The sequence below is a fragment of the Mesoplodon bidens genome (genome assembly GCF_964165515.1).
Source record: "Mesoplodon bidens genome assembly, chromosome: 2".
Taxonomy (NCBI): domain Eukaryota; kingdom Metazoa; phylum Chordata; class Mammalia; order Artiodactyla; family Ziphiidae; genus Mesoplodon; species Mesoplodon bidens.
Window position 1 is genome coordinate 47,821,011 of NC_138177.1, and position 12,134 is coordinate 47,833,144.

A 12,134-nucleotide genomic window follows, 5' to 3' on the forward strand; every position below is an offset into this window, starting at 1 on the left:
AGCTGCCTGCAGGAACCCGGCAGGAAGTGGAGGCTGTCCCCCGGCACCCAGGGGCACCCAGCCCCACAGCCGAGAGGGCTAATTGGGTTGGGAGTGCCTGCGGGGAAGCAGCCTTTTCTCCAAGGTCTTTGTGCTGTGGTTTTGGACTTGGAGTCAGGTGGACCTTCAGTGGGATTTTGCTTCCACCCCATAGCTTCAGATGCTTCAACTATAAAATGGGTTTTGTTGCTGCCAAAAATACCTGTGAGGTGCTTAGCTTGTTGTGCCCACTCGAAAAATGGCAGGTGCTGTCACGATCTTTCTGCTGATTTGGGCTGCAGCCTGAAGGTAGAAACCAGGGGCTTAGCAGCACTTATATTTCCGCAACATCAAAGACCTTGGACCCCCCCCCCCCCCCCGCCAACCCCAAGCTTAAAGTTTTATCTCTGAGAGAAGAAGTAATAATTCATCCCATGTGCAAATGGAAAAACTGAGACCTTGCAAGGTTGGGTGGTGTGTCTCAGGCCCCACAGTGAGTTACAGGCGTCCAAATCCCTTATACTTATATGGGGCTTTCTAAACCATCAAGTGTATTAAGTGCTTTGACATTTAGAAAATCACTACGCTGAGGCTCCAAGCAATCTGGTGGGGTGTATTTTGACTCCCAATTTACAGATAGGAAAACTGAGGCTCAGAGAATTAAGACTTGCCCAGGATTGCACCTTGATTTTGTGGCAGAGCTAGGGCTCAAACTCAGACCTTCTGCCTCCAAATCCAGGGCTCATTTCCACTGTGCACTCAGAATTATCACGTGGGTCTGTGTGATCCTCTCTGTAATAACTTTTTCCCTCCATACCCGTAGATCTGCTAGGTGGATAGTCATGAGCCAGGAGGGGAGAGGGTTAAATTCCTTCCTAAGCGAAGGAGCTGGTTTTGAGCTGGGCGCCTCCAGTGACCCCATCATTGACCCTCACCCCCTGGGTCAGGGCGACAGGCTGTGGGGGAAGGGAAGCCGAGCAGCTTTAATGGCCCTGTGCGGGCAGAGGGAGGGCCTAGGGAGGCGAGAGCAGGGGAGGGGACGCTCATCTCTCTTCTTCTTTGGACAAAGATGGACAGAGATGCCAGTGGCTTTTTTCAGTTTCCATAGAAAATCCCTAAGGTTCTCTTGCAGTAGAAGGCCATCAGCGTGGCCTGAACTCTTAATCAGGCCCTGGAGCACCGGCAGCTCTTAGATACTGGAAACGCTGGGATGTGTTCTTGGGTAAGTGCGAACTGGGATAGTTTTTACCGGTAAAGGTACCAGTAATAGAAAACGGAAATATCAAATGAACCTTAGGGCAGGATGGGACTTTGGTCCCAGCCTGTCATTCATTGAAGAGGAAAAGGATGATTCGAGTGGCCCACAGAAACCAGCACCTGTGCAGTAAGTGGATGACTCTGGAAACTGGGAAGGCTGCTCCTTTCCCTCCTTCTCTCCCCAGGGGGCCCCACCGCAGTCACCCCCTCTGTTAGCTCAGACCTTCTGCTTTAGAGTCTTTGTTTGGATTATTGTCCCTCTGTCCTCCCCAAATAGACCTCAAGGAGGTCCAGAGCTGTAGAGTAACTGCCCAGGGTTGTTCAGCAAGTCGGGGGTGGGGAGGTGGGGAGAGAGCTGTTCTGGAAATCAGGCGTCGGCCGCTTTCCTTGCAACTGCCACCCTAAGAAGGACAATTGAGGCAAGGATTTCCGGGAAAGCCAAGGAACTGACTTAGAGGAAGTGACCGAAATCTCTTCCTCTATCCCCATCTTCCTGCCCCCAGATCCCTTTCCCTCCCTGCTGAGGAATCCTCAATACACCTGTCTCTGCACGGCAGGTAAAAGCCTTTCATTGTTCCTAGAGGTGAGGGAGGCCCTGAAAGGAAGGCCTAGCTGGTGGGGCGGGTCTGGCACTGTCTGGCTCTGGCCTTTTTAGACACTTCAATTAGTTACGTTAATTATGGCTTTGTGAGCAAGGGGTTCTCTAAAGGCAGCCAGTCTCCAGCCTGCGAGCTCCCTGACCCCTGGCCGGACATGAGTCCCCAGCCTGTGAGTCTGTGTTACGCTCTCACCTCTGCCTGTCTGCAAGATTAATGGTGCCACGAAGGTATAAATTATTAGCAGTTTCATGTTCTCCATCTTTTTTTTTGTGGTAGCATATACAATAATGAAATTTACCATTTTAATCAGTTTTAATTGTATAGTTTGGGGGCATTAAGTACATTTACATTGTGCAACTGTCTCTACTGTCCTTCTCCAGAAGTTTGTGTCATCCCAAGCTAAAACTCTGTATCCATTAAACAATAACTCCCCCTTTGCACCGCTCCCCAGCCCCTAGTAACCTCTATTTTACTTTCTGTCTCTATAAATTTAACTATTAAGTACCTCGTATAAGCAGAATCAAGAAATATTAGTTTTTTTTATTATTTCACTTAGGCTTACTTCACTTAGCGTAATGTTTTCAAGGTTCATCCATATTGTAGCATGTGCCAGAATTTCCTTCCTCCGTAAGGCTGATAATATTCTGTTGTATATGTATACCACATTTTATTTTATCCATTCGTTCCTCCACAGGCACTTGGGTTGTTTCCACCTTTTGGCTGTTGTGAATAATGCTGTATGAGCACGGGTGAGCAACACCCCTTCAAGGCCCTGCTTTCCCTCCTTTGGGTATACATACCCAGAAGGGGAATTACTGGATCATATGGTTATCCTATGTTTCAGTTTTTGAGAAACCACCATATTGTTTTCCACAGCAGCTGTATCATTTCACATTCCCACCAGCAATTGTCTGCATCCTTGCCAACACTTCTTTTTGCTTTTTCTTTTCTTAAAAACAATAGCCATCATAAGGGGTGTGAAGTGGCATCTCATTGTGGTTCTCCAACTTTTTATGGGGAAGCCAGGCCCCGAGAAACGCTGAGATGTGTGCTCCCCCTTGCAGAAGCAGTCAGGCCCTGGGCCCACGCTTCCGGGCCTCTGTCACAGCCTCCATGTTCCGTCCGGTACTCCTTTTGCTACATACTTGTCCCATCAAGAGGAGGCAGGTGAGGGGAGGGGGTATAAATTCGGAGTTCGGATTGACATATACACACTACTAAATATAAAATAGATAACCAACAAGGACCTACTGTATAGCACGGAGAACTATACTCAATATATTGTAATAACATATAAGGGAAAAGAATCTAAAAAAGAACGTATATATATGTATAACTGAATCACTTTGCTGTACACCTGAAACTAACACAACATTGTAAATCAACTGTACTTCGATTAAAAATTTAAAATAATAAAAAAAAAAAGAGGCAGGTGAGGTCCTTCTGCTACCTTGCTCTGTCTGCTGATTGTCAGGGCCCTTTCCTTCCCATCTGTCATAGGAGCAGAATGGCCCAGGCCCACCAGAAGTATCTGGAGGGTAGATGACCTTGTGGGTGAAGAGGAGGTTTCAGTAATACGAGGTTGAAAGAGTTGTATTGTTTTAACCCTGGGCATTGGATAAAGTAAATTATGGTACAGCCACTGAAGGAGATGTGCAACCATTACAAATGACTTCATGAAGAATTTTCTTTTCTTTCTTTTTTTCTTTTTCTTCTTTTTTCTTTTTTTTTGGCCGTGCGGCTTGTGGGATTTTAGTTCCCTGACCAGGGATCCAACCTGGGCCCTCGGCAGTGAGAGCGAGGAGTCCTGACCACTGGACCGCCAGGGAATTCCCTAAAGAATTTTAAATAATTTCCAGTTTTTAATAACATGAAAACCTCCCCTGATACATTATTAAGTGTGTGTGTGTGGGGTGTGTGTGTGTGTGTGTGTGTGTGTGTGTGTGGAATAGTACAAAAGCTTGCTTATGAGCTGAATGATGAAAAAGAAAACGACACACAGGAAAAATATTTGATGGAGAGAGGCCAAATTGTTATCAGTTGCCACCTCTGGATTAATGGAAAGTGACTTTAATTTCTTTTTGTCTTTATGTTATTCTAAATTTGCAGATTTTCTACAATGAGTACACATTCCTTTTAGAGTCAGAAAAAAGTTGGTAGGAAAATAAGATGACTGCAACAATAGTTAGGCACATATGCTGGGGAGATCTATGAAGTGCACAGCTCTGCTCGCTGCTGTTGGTGAGAAGCTAAGGGAGAGGGAGTGGAGGTGTCGAGGTAGAGGGCAAGGAAGGATGGCCAGGAAACAAAGAAGAGGTGGTAGCTTAGGGAGCTCAGGGACTGGGGCAGCCCTGCGCCCTCCAGTGCTGCCCTGAACTCACTTGGAGGATGCTATGTTAGGACCCTGGCTTTGAGTCATTTGATGTCTGCATGTGGCGTTTGCCTTTGACTTTTCTAACATCAACTGAGCTAAGACCTGCTTGGGTCCCTTGACCCCGCATCATGAGAGCAGCAGAGGGCCAGCAGAGGTTGGGGTTGAGGGGCAGGTGATCAGGCTCCAGGTGATGATTTTCCATGGCTCTTGGGACCTCAAACAAGTGGAAGAGAAGCCAGTGTAATCCAGTGCTTGAAAGAAGGGACTCGACAGCCAGTCTCTGGGTCAGTGTCTTGCCCACCACTCACTGGCAGTTGCTTAGCCTCCTTAAGCCTTTGTGTCCTCATCGGTAAAACAGATGATAACAGTAACTATTTCACGAGGCTGGGGAAAGTATTAAAAGAGCTAATGCCTATCCGTAGCCTTAGCTTATTGTGTGCCTGATTCCTGATGTCTGGTTGAGAGGTGGATTCTGACGCTAGACGGCCCGGGCTCAGATCACCTCTGCGCCTCGGTTTCTCCATCTGTAAAATGGAGATCATAATATCATCTACCTCAGATGGTTATGGTGAAGATCGATTCAAGTGATCCAAACAGTGCTCAGCACATAGTAAATACTCAGAAAATGTTAGCTATGATCAGAGGGGTACACACCAGAGTGGCAACCAGTGGTGTGTGTCTGGCATCTGCCAACTCATCTGATTGTCCCAAGAGTCCCATTTCACTGGTTAGTGCCCATGATTCAGTTGTTAAATACTTTGAATGTCACCATTGTTATTTTATTATTATTACCATTTGGGGCTCCAGATGTCAAGATCCCTCCCAGAATCATACCATATCCCACCCCTTTGCCAGATCTGGCTCTTTTCTGCCTCAGTTTCCAAAAGGTGCTGGTGCTGGAAGTTGGGGTCCCAGGCAGACTGGGGTGCAGGCTGGCTGCTTTGGGGATTGTTGGATGAGCATTTTAGATGATATCAAAGACTATGAAACTGTTCTCCTCCCCTTGCTCCCCTGCCCTTTTGAAAAGGAGCCAAAGCCAAGAAAAAACAACCACTCATAAATAAAGGGGACCATGAAAGTAACAAAAAGAAAAAAGAAATCTTTTGTGGCAGTCTTGCGTGCCGATGTGGTAGATAATGGGAGAGGAAACATGGCCTTTGCAGAGAAACAGAACGGAACACTTTGTTCACTGGAAGAATGAATGCTGCTTGAGCAAGAGCTGCTCAACTGGGGTTTCCTATGAGTGAGCTTGTCCTGGGGGAGATGGTGGTGATTAGGTTTTCATAAGGCACAGGTGGCATCCCGCGCAGAAACCCTGGGTTGGGGGAAGGGGAGGCTATGGGGGAAGCAGCAGACCTGAGCAGGGTGCCCAAAGGTGAGGCTAATGCATCCCAGTTCAGCCCACGGGCCCCGCCCGGTTCAACCCATGGGCCTCGGCCATCATGACTGCAGTGCTGCCAGCCACCTTGTTGCTCCATTGTCTGCCCAAGCTGGGGAGCTGGATGCTCAAACCCCTCTGGAAGCCCCCAGACCTCCCCTCAAGGTGTATCTTTTATGGAGCCTTAGGGAGGCATATCCCAGGGAGGAGATGAGGCCAAGTGTATTTGCTGAATAATTGCACGCTGAACTTCTGGGTCAAGACCGTGTCCTGTCAACACTTGCTTGCCTGGTGGCCTTTCTTGGTGACTGGCATTTATTGACTCCTCTTTCTTGTACCACTTACCTGTCTTGATCGCTGCCCCATTTCCCCTGCCCCTGCAGTGGCTGGCTGAGGCAGGAAGAGGGAGAAGAAGTCGGGAAGGAATCAGATACTTTTCCTGAGCCCTCAGGGACCTGAGGATGTGGTGTGAAGGTGCCCACTTTGAGAGGGGGCTGTGGGCTCGCAGATGTGTGGAGGCTGATTTTTTTTTTTTTCTTTCGGTACGCGGGCCTCTCACTCTTGTGGCCTCTCCCGTTGCTGTGCTCCGGATGCGCAGGCTCAGCGGCCATGGCTCACGGGCCCAGCTGCTCTGCGGTATGTGGGATCTTCCTGGACCGGGGCACGAACCCGTGTGCCCTGCATCGGCAGGCGGACTCTCAACCACTGCGCCACCAGGGAAGCCCTGGAGGCTGATATTTGAAATACCTTTTTTTTTTTTTTTGCGTTATGCGGGCCTCTCACTGTTGTGGCCTCTCCCCTTGCGGAGCGCAGGCTCCGGACGCACAGGCTCAGTGGCCATGGCTCACGGGCCTAGCTGCTCTGCGGCATGTGGGATCTTCCCGGACCGGGGCACGAACCCGTGTCCCCTGCATCGGCAGGCGGACTCTCAACCACTGCACCACCAGGGAAGCCCTGAAATACCTTTAAGAAGGGCCTTCACAACGTTCACTGGCTTGGGGCAGAGAGCTCTGGCTGGCAGAAGTTCCCTGGAAGCACAATCACTCATTCATTCGATCACGATAACAAAACTAAGTGCCAGTCTGCTTTGTGCCAGGCATTGCACTAGTATTTTATATCCAATACTTATAAACTCTCCAACAACCACGAGAAGTAGCTATTGTTGGTCCCCTTTACAGATAAAGAAGCTGAGGTGTGTAGAGGTTAAGTCTCAAGTATTCACTGGGCTCCCTCTTGGAGCAGCGAGGAAACTGGCTGACTCTCCACTTCTCAGCCGTCACCCCCAGCTCCAGATCACAATGGTTATACCGGTTACAGCTGTTTAGCACGGCTGTGTTCAGACACTGGCCTTTGCCTGTTATATTGTTTACTCCTCACAACCACACTAGTGGGTATCTATTACTGATCCCATTTATAAAGAAAGTAGTAGGTTTGGAGAGTTGAAGAAGTCGGCCTATCCATGCCACTAGTTAGAGGGCTGCTGGGGTTTGGACTGACTGTGCATGTCTCCAGAGCCTCCATGTCACCATAGACCCTGAGAGCCTAGTCCACATGGCTTGGACTTGTCACCAAGCAGAAGCCAAATGCTGCCTGGCCCACACCAGCCCCAACAAAAGGGATGTCTGCAAAGAGGAGACTTTGTTCAGCCTGGTGTTCACAGGCCATTCCCGCTTGTCCTTTTCCCCCTCTGCAGTCATTCTTCTAGTCTCCACCTTCCTGTCCCCTCCTAGGGTTGGCAGGGGATGGCAGGGGTTAATGGAACAACACTTTACCCTCTAGCTCCGGCTCTGGAGGAGATGAGGGAGCTTGTGAGGGTCTGCAGAACTTCAGTGCCGTCGGGAAGGGAAGGCACGGGGGGTTGGTCAGGTAGGCCGTGACACGGAGGATGCGGGTTTCCTGGGCAAATTCAGGTCCTTGTGGCCTGGGTGTCTGGCTCAGCGTAGGCACCGGCCAGGGGAGATTTCAGGGTGGTTGGGGACACCGACAGAACATGCAGACAACCTAAGTAGGTAGTGAAACAGCGCCAACGAGAGGGGGACCTACAGGGGACAGGTGGAGATGGAAGAAGACACTCCCAGTTGTCCTTTGGGTGTGGGTCTTCTGCGTGTTTGGCTTGCAGGGGTGGGGGAGGCTTCCCCAAAAGGTGAATGAGAGGGTTCAGTGAGCAAACTTTTTTTTTGTTTTTTACAAACATCACATTCAGTCTTCTCAATAATTCTACGAGATAGTTATTATTTGTTCCATTTTAGTGATGGAGAAACTGAAACTTCCCCATAGTCACACAGTAGTATATGGTGGAGCCAGGCTTCAAACACAGGTCTGGGTGACAATAAAGCCCATTTCTTTTAGCCATATCAGGTTGCCTCCCAGCAATGCCAGAGGGTCACACATACCTGCCAGCCTCTGGAAAGCCAGGGACATGCAGGGATACGGTGTCTCACTCTGGGTGCTCTGGGGGTAGGGAGGGAAAGACAGCCTCCTTGCTTTAGGTCTCTCTTCCTCTCTCCTTCCCTGAACATATATTCTGTACCAGATTCTCTAAGCTTGTGATTACCTTCTAATCACAAAGTAGGTATTGGAATTTCCATTTTACAATGAAGAAACTAAGGTTTTCAGAGGTTGAATCTTTCCCCTGAGTTTCCAAAGTGGCCTTGGTTTCTTTCGATTAATTCTTCCTTGGCCATGACTCAAGTCAAAAACAACTAGAATCCTGTAAGCACCAAAGACAGTGGCAAACCTATCTTTGTTAGACCGGATCCTGTTATCTGGGGTAGAGGAAGAGCAGCCAGGGCACCAGCCGACAGATGAAAAGACATGGGTTTGGGCATCAGTGAGGCCTGAGTTCAGACGGCTCCACTGGGCCTTGGTTGGGTCGGAAAAATGAGTGGCGAGCCCCTCACCCAGTGCTCTCAGCCAAGTGGGTGTTCTGTCATTGCATGCTCTTTTACCTCCTTTCCCTTTGGTTAATGTTCCGGGCTATCCCAGAAGGGAGGCCTTTGACGAGGCCAGTCGGCCTCAGCTGCACCATTTCTGCTGTGTGCCTGCTCTGGGCTGGGCACTGCTCGTGTAAAAGGCCAGACACTCCCGAATCCAGGACATAGGCTAGGACCTGGCCACTGGGAGGTAAGGCTAGCCCTGCGGCTGCTTCCTAGCATTGTGGGTGGGCTGCTGATGGGGCTTGGGAGGGGCTGGAGACAGCATCAGGTCCTGAAGGCAGGAGGACCCCCAGAGCAGGGAATCCTGGAGACACAGTTTACCTCCTCAATTTTACTCAGGCCCGTGGGGCAGGCACCCATCCTGCTGGGAACCTCAGCAGTCCTTCCACGCTGCCCTCTCTGTCTCTTCCTGGACTCTCCAGGAAGAGAAGACTCAGATGGGGCTGTGAATGGGAACAGCACAGCTAGTTTCTCCTCGGCTTCTTCAGTCCTTCGTGCCCTTGGGCTGGGGTCAGCTGAATCTTGGCAGCTTCCAAGGCTCTTGTCTGGAGCTGGGCTTCTGGGCCAGAGGTGCGGGGGAGGCTGCCTCCTCTTGTTGACCGGGAGGACAGGAGCTCTTGGGGGTTCAGCAAGCCTCAGTCTGGCTGGTCTTATCCGCTTGATCAGCCCAGAAACAGCCCAGGAACGGGGGGTGTTGGCTGTGGCCTCCGCCTGAGCAGGGCTAGACCAGGCTGGGCCACGCCATGGATCTGATACCCCAAGGGCCCACAGAGGCCGGAGAGGGTGAGGGGGCCTCTCAGGAAAGCTTTGTTCCAAGCCTGCAGCCAGCCCAGCTCTCAGCTCTGAGTAAACAGCAGAGATAGGATCGGGCGTAGCCAGGAAGGGTGGCAGGGTGCGGCCTGGGAGAAGAATGGCAGGATGTGGCACCGGGGCACCGTTCTGGGCACCCACGCCTCGGGCTATTGTTTAGGGCTGCCTGAGGCTCTCAACCCTCTGGGGCTTTGAAAGGAAGTGACATTCCCCTGGGACTCAGGCCCTGCCCTTCTCTGCCACATGGTTCTCTCCCTGGCAGTGCCCCTCGGCACCACCTACTCAGGGTCAGCTTGGGAGTGGGAGTCTCAGTAGAGAGGTTAGGTGTATGCCCGGTGGAGAAGTGTTGTCATTGGCCCTCCTGGGAGGGTCTGCCTGTCCGTTCAGACTGTCTTCCTGTACCCCTGGGTCTGAGTCACCTGTCATGCTCCGATGACTAGAATTTATCTCTATCTTTATCTGTATCTAGATATTTCTGGGGGGAAAGGACTGTCGTTGTGGAGAGAGAAAGGTCTGAGAGTAAGAAGTCCTTTGATTCCAGTCCAGCTGAGCTGTTGTTGGCTGATTGGGAGAGGAAGTGGCTGGTGATTTGTCTGGGGGAGAAAGAGGCTTGGTGTGTGTGCGCCTGGGGTGGGTGGGGGTCAGAGGGGCTGGGAGAGGGTTGGTTGTGGGGAGGAGAAAAAGGGAGATCAGCACCTGTAGTCTGCTTTGTCACATAAGAACCGTGCTTTGAGCCATTGGCCCTCTGTGGAGGGCAGGCATCTCTCTATGCCTTGTCCTAAGCCCTGGATTTGGGGGCCCAGGGCCTCACAGACAGCAGCTCAGAGACTCAAGACGCTGCGGCATCCAGGTTGAGGCTGGCCAGAGCTCTCTCTCCCTAGGGGCCTTCACCTCCTACAGATGCTCAGGTGAGGTAAGGCCAAGGAGAAGAAGACAGCAGAGGGTCTATGGGTTAGGTTCCCCAGATGGAAGGGAAGGCAGAGCAGGAATACTGTTCCGTGTCCTAGCCGGTTGAAGGCCTTCTGACTTTGTATTCCTGAAACGGTACTGCCCAAACAAGCCACGTGAACTTGACCTCTCTGGGCCTCAGTTTCTCCATTTATAAAATATGAGTAAGGCTGGGTGAGAGGGAGGAGATGGGGTACATGGGAGCACTTCCAGCCAAGTGAGAGTCCCACTGGAGAGTCCTGTGGGCTTGTGGCCTCTGACCAGGACCTGGGTGGGAACTGGTGGAGCCTAGTAATTCACATCTCCTGTGTACTAAAAAGAGCCTTTGACTTCTGGGCGTCTGGGGAGAGGGGAGGATGTGGCTGCTGACCTTAAAACCTCCTGAAAAACCATGTGTATGATTGAAGCATGGAACATGCTTTGTAGGGAAAGGGTAAGAAGGGAATTTTTTTTTTTTTTTTAAGTCTCTGGAAGAGACTTAAGGGAAGACTCCCCAACAGGGTCTTTAAGTTCAAAAGGTGGTGTGGAAGATGTTTCTTACCTGTCCCAAGGTAGGAACAAAAGGAAATGGACTTGCTTTGCTACTCATAGGAAGAACTTAGATGCAAGGAAGATGCAACTGAGGATAACTGGGTGTGGGGAGGTGGAGATGTGGGAAATAAACCACAGAGAGCAACATCTATCTAATAATGTTGGTAATAATAGCTGTCACTTATTAAGCATTCAGGTCTGCCTTGTGCTGTGCTGCTGAACTATATTAACCTCTCTGAGTGTTGTACAAGGATTTATTGAGCACCTGTATGTTCCAGGCACTGTGCTAGACTCTGGGGCTACAATGAAGAGCAAAAACAAGCACCTTTCCACGGTGTGAAGTTGGATGCGTTCTCAGGCTACAGGGCGAGTCAGAAATAAAACATGTGAAGGTATCATTGCCAACTGCGAAAAGTACTTTGAAGGCCAAGTTTCAGGGTGCCAAGAGAATGTAAAACAGTCACATCTCATAGGGTCTGGAGTGTTAATGGAAGGCTCATCCCTTCATATTGGGGGTTTTTATTCCCATTTCACTGAGGAGGAAACTGGGGTTTAGAGAGGTTATGTCACGTGCCCACCGTTGCAAGGCAATTAGTTAATCAGAGTTGGGATTCAAATGGACTCAGATCTATCTGACCCCAGAGACTTTTCTCTCAACCACCTGGCTCTAGGAGCATCCTGGGCTATATGACAACTGAATGGATGCTCACCCTGTATTATTTAATTTTCATGGACACCTGTGACATGGATTATTACACCCATTATATGGATTAGGAGATGGAGGCTCAGCGTTAACTTCCCAAGGTCACACAAGTCAGCTGGTGGCAAAGCATGGATTTGAATCCAGATTGTTGAATCCAAAAGCCTGCACTCTGCATCAAGCCTGGGCTGTTGCTTCTCCATAAACCAATGGGTCCAGAGAGGGGACCAACGGAGGGCCAGTGCCAGTGCCTGAAGTAGAGCCAGGCGCCTGTGGGGATGAAGGGCCCTTGTCTGGGCTGCTAGCAGGGTCTGGCAGGGTTATCTGGTGGGTACCACGCCCTGGTGAACAGACTGACACCTCCACGCTACCTTGGCTGGTCACCAGGAGCCATTTTCTTTGTTACCAGGTGCTGTGCCAGAAGCCAGGGTGAGCTGTTGGGAGCTCCAGGAGGCAGGCTCCCCTAATAAAGATAATCCCAGTACCCAGGTGGAAGTACTCTTGGGGGTTAAGTGTGGGTAGAAAAGGCCATCAAGCTCAAAGGGAGGAGATGTCTTAGTGCAGCACGCTCAACAGAAATATA

General features: G+C 50.3%; 1 protein-coding gene across 6 annotated transcripts in view; it reads left to right on the forward strand.

The window, feature by feature from the left end:
* The window catches only part of SOX13 (SRY-box transcription factor 13), a 44,869-nt gene that overhangs the window by 17,844 nt on the left and 14,891 nt on the right, over window positions 1–12,134 (forward strand). The window contains exon 1 of one of the 6 annotated variants that reach the window (XM_081225102.1): window positions 11,155–11,243. The exons of the other annotated variants lie outside the window; for them this stretch is intronic. The gene's annotated coding sequence lies outside the window, so the exon portion shown is untranslated. Of the gene's footprint in view, window positions 1–11,154; window positions 11,244–12,134 lie in introns of those variants that run through there. 6 annotated transcript variants of the gene reach the window in all.